We start from the raw sequence: 5136 nt of genomic DNA, 5'->3' as shown, positions 1-5136 counted from the left end.
CTGTCTATGTGTTGGTGGTCAATGATTTAAATGGCCTTATAATAATAAGGAGAAGAAAATGGTCACTGAACTTAGAGCGTAAATGTGCTTACTTAGTATACCCAATTATGTGCAGCAAAATATGAAGTATAACTGCACCTTTAGGCTCCATTCACACGGCTGTGACATGGAATCCAACTTGTGGGACCCCAAGTTGCATGACATGTCAAATTCAATGTTTTTCTATGAGAGCCGTCTTAACTGGTACTACACAAAACGCTCCAACTTTATACAGGCATACCCCACTTTTAAGTACACAATGGGACCAGAGCATGTATGTAAAATGAAATTGTACTTAAAGTGAAGCAATACCTTTTCTCATTTCTCAATGCATGTAAATACACTAACTGTATGGGAAATCTTGGTCAGCTTGACATGGCACTGCTCCCAAACCATAAGTGACAAGGACACCAAACTTGGGAATCACATTAAGGGGACCCAGGACTATGACATGGTAGATTACCTAGGAAAGCTGGCCTACCAAAAAAAATGGATATGTTGTAGTCCTGGAGCAGTGCCATCCCAAGCTGACCGAGATTTCCCATAGACGCTAATGTAAAAACCCTGGAGAAGTGACGTGTCTGTACTCGTGAGTATACATAAAGTGGGGTATGCCTGTAAAGGGTTCACCATCCTCAGAGCATGTGGAGAAACTTGAGAGTGGTCCTAAAGCCTAAACATTTTTTACCTTAATGCATTCCTTGCAATAAGGTAAAAAATGTTTAGGCATCAGCACCCCCCTTCTCCTTTTACTTACCTGAGCCCTCATTCAATCCAGCGCTGTGCATGTCTTCTCTACCCTTACTTCTGGGTCTAACTGGCATGCTTGGGCACCGGGAGCCAGCATTGGCTCCTGCTGCTGTCAATCAAAGCCAATGACGAAGGAACAGGGGGCAAGACTAGACTGAGTCCTGCTGTTTTTGTCAATGGATTCAGCAGCAGGGCTCGGGAGCGAGCACACACGAGTGACCCATGAGAAGTGACTTCCCGTGGTGGCACTGGACAGAAAGGAGGGGCCGGCGGGGGACCCGAGAAGAAGAGGTTTGGGGCCACTCTTTGCAATTCCATTGCACAGAGCATGTAAATATAGAGCAGTTTTTGTTATTAAAAACAATTACCTTTACAATCTCTTATATCTGATCTCAATTCACTCCAACCTTTTTCATTCATGTGTTTCTAGAATTGTTTTCTCTTCAAAAATAATACAGTTTAAATCATGAAAGTGAAAACCGATCATGGCTGTGTTGTATGTGTCAGTTTAGTATGTTTTTGTGTATATTACTTTGGCTTGTTATGTACAGTAGAAATTAATGTGGATAGTTGTTTCTTCTATTGTGTTATGTACATCCCAAATAAAAATGAAAACCTATTAGGACTCCATTAATTAGTTATTTTAATAAACAGCTCTGCACTGCAAACATTGACAAAAAAGCAACAGCTGTATAATCTACGAGTTTTAAATAAATTCTCGTTTTTATACACAACAGTTATATGAATTTAAATTTTGATTTATTTTATTTATTGTTTTTTTATTTTTTATTTATTTATTTTTTTAAGCATACATAATCTGCTACACTTTATAGAAAACATTAAAGCATTTGGATAAATTGTTGTCTACAAAAGAATTTACAGTCTGATGTTCCTCTATGGCAGGGGGTCTCTTAACAAAGGGCCAGTTTACGGTCCTTCAGACTTTAGGAGGACTGACGTTTTGGTCAGTGGGAATGGAAAAAGCCCAATTGTCAGTAGGATTAGACAATGTCTCACTCAGGCTTGGTGGTTGGTGGGAGGAGGAATAGTGCCCCATCCTTGGTGTCAGTGGAAGGAATAGTGCCCCATTGTTGGTATCAGTGGGAGGATTAGTGCCCCATTATTGGTATTAGTGGGAGGAATAGTGTCCCATCATTGGTATCAGTGGGAGGAATGGTGCCCCATGATTGGTGTCAGTTGGAGGAATAGTGCCCTATGATTGGTATCAGTGGAAGGAATAGTGCCCCATCATTGGTGTCAGTTGGAGGAATAGTGCCTCAATATTGGTATCAATGGGAGGAATAGTGCCCCATCATTGGTGTCAGCGGGAGGAATAGTGCCCCATCATTGGTGTCAGTTGGAGGAATAGTGCCCCATCATTGGTATCAGTGGGAGGAATAGTGCCCCATCATTGGTGTCAGTGGGAGGAATAGTGCCCCATCATTGGTGTCAGTTGGAGGAATAGTGCCCCATCATTGGTATCAGTGGGAGGAATAGTGCCCCATCATTGGTATCAATGGGAGTAATAGTGCCCCATCATTGGTGTCAGTGGGAGGAATAGTGCCCCATCATTGGTGTCAGTTGGAGGAATAGTGCCCCATCATTGGTATCAGTGGGAGGAATAGTGCCCCATCATTGGTATCAGTGGGAGGAATAGTGCCCCATCATTGGTGTCAGTTGGAGGAATAGTGCCCCATCATTGGTATCAGTGGGAGGAATAGTGCCCCATCATTGGTGTCAGTTGGAGGAATAGTGCCCCATCATTGGTGTCAGTTGGAGGAATAGTGCCCCATCATTGGTATCAGTGGGAGGAATAGTGCCCCATCATTGGTGTCAGTTGGAGGAATAGTGCCCCATCATTGGTGTCAGTGGGAGGAATAGTGCCCCATCATTGGTATCAGTGGGAGGAATAGTGCCCCATCATTGGTATCAGTGGGAGGAATAGTGCCCCATCATTGGTATCAGTGGGAGGAATAGTGCCTTATCACTGTATCAGTAGGAGGAAAAGTGTCCCATGATTGATGTCAGTGGGAGAAATAGTGCCCTATCATTGGTATCAGTGGGTAGAATAGGGATCTATCATTGGTATCAGAGGGAGGAATAGTGTCCCATCATTGGTTTCAGTGGGAATAATAGTGCCCGATCGTTGGTGTCAGTGAAAGGAATAATGCCCCATCATTGATGTCAGTTGGAGGAATAGTGCCCAGTCATTGGTGTCATGGAAGTCATAGTACAACACTCTTGGTGTCAGTGGAAGAAATGGTGCCTTACATAGCACCTGTGGTAAGTAGGAGGAGGAATAGTGCCTCATTATTGTTATCAGTGGGAGGAATAGTGCCCCATAAACTGTATCAGTGGAAGGAATAGTGCCCTATCATTGGTGGTAGTGGGATAAAAAGTGCCCTATCAAGGGTGTCAGTGAAAGGAGTAGTGCCCGATTGTTGGCATTATTAGAAGGAATAGTGCCCAATTGTTGGTGCCAGTGGGAGGAATAGTACTGCATAATTGGTGTCAGTGGGAGGAATAGTGTCCGATCATTGGTGTCATGGAAGAAATATTACCACACTGTTGGTGTCAGTAGAATAAATGGTGTCCTATTGTTGATGTCAGTAGTAGAAATAGGGTCTTGTGCCAGTGAAAAAAACAGTGCCCCAAGGGCTGGATAAATGCGAACAAAGGGCCGCACTTTGAAGACCATTGGCCTATGGCTTTACAAATTTTTCCATTTGTTTCCCTCTTCTGGCCACCTCTGGACATAGTGCATGATAACGATAATGGAAAGGGGTGAAAAAGCTCTTCATATTAAAGAAAATGTAAAATCGTGTCTCCTTTCTCTTGTTTTGTGGTCTGTACAGTTGAAAAGTGGCTTTGCAGAATACAGATTTCATGTTCCTTCCAAAACACATTCATATCTAAAGTTTTAACAAAAAAATATCACATGACATGGGGAGGAGCTTACACAAAAGGATGCAGTTAGGGAATTCAGGTATTCCGACCATCTGAACATGTCCATGACAGGAGCAATTGCGACTAAAAATGAATGGGCAGTTGAATTGTTCTTACACTATCAGACAGAGTGATCTCCTGCCTGACGGTGACAACATAGTTGTGGCTCCGCTGTCATCAGACAAGTAGCAGCACCGAAGCGTGTGCTCAGGTAAATAAAACCAGTGAACACCGATGTCCAGGGTTTAATATCGCTTCCACCGACACCAACATTTTGAGTTTTATTATTTCTTCCATTGACACCAATGTTTCGAGGTTTATTTTACTCCCTCTGACACCAACAATGGGTTATATTATTGCTTGCACTGACACAGACAGGGCTATTTTAATGCCTACTGACGCTGATGATGGGGTTTTTTCACACCTGCTTACATCATCAACAAGGTCTATTTTTACATAATTTTATACTAATGACAGGGTTTATTTTTACACCCATTGACACCAATGATAAAACCAGGGCTGGGCCAAGGGGTGGGCAGGAGGGATGGCTGCCCTGTGCACTGTGGTATCATGTGAAGTGGGGGGGCATCACAAGGAGATTGGGGGGAGAAGATTTGTGTTTGACACTTTTTTGGTGAATGAGTGAGGTACAGTGTACCCCATATTCATTCACATAGGTAATGGGCCGGATCTAGGGGGCCCCCTTGTGAAAGGTGGCTTCCAAATTCCAATAAGCCCCACAGACCCCAACAACACCTCCAGGGGTTGTGGGAAAGAGGCCCTTGTGCCCATCAACACGGGGACAAGGTGCTTTGGGGGGATCCCCCCATGCCCCAAATCACCCCCCTATGTTGATGAGCATGTGGCCTGGTATGGTTCAGGAGGGGCAGCACTCCCTACCCCCCCCCCCCCCCACACACACACACACACACACACACACACACACACCTTTCCTGGCCTGCTGGGCTGCATGCTTTTATTCGTTTTGTAATTTTAGCATGGGGCTTCCCTAAAAATTCATACCAGACCTGAAGGGCCTGGGGGAACCCCGCCCCAAAGCAACCCCCCCCCCCCATTTTAAGGGCATGTGGCCTGGTATGGTCCAGGAGAGGGGGGGCGCTCACTCTCCCCCCCCCCCCCCCCCCTTTCCTGACCTGCTGGGCTGCATGCTTGGATAATGGTCTGGTAGGGATTTTGAGGGGGACCCCACATCATTTTTATTTTAATTTGGTATGGGGTTCCCCTAAAAATCCTGTTTTCTTTTTAAATTTAATGTCAGCATTGATTGTTTACATTCTGCTGTCAGCGGGGAATCCCGCTGACAGCAGATGAGTCATGGTTGTTAAGGACGCCGTGGCTGGCTTGCCGACCCGCTCCATAACAACCAGCTATTCTTCGCAC

The sequence above is a fragment of the Pelophylax lessonae genome, assembly GCF_965119305.1.
Source record: "Pelophylax lessonae genome assembly, chromosome: 5".
NCBI lineage: Eukaryota > Metazoa > Chordata > Amphibia > Anura > Ranidae > Pelophylax > Pelophylax lessonae.
The sequence above is the reverse complement of the archived record's forward strand: the minus strand, read 5'-3'. Positions refer to the sequence as shown.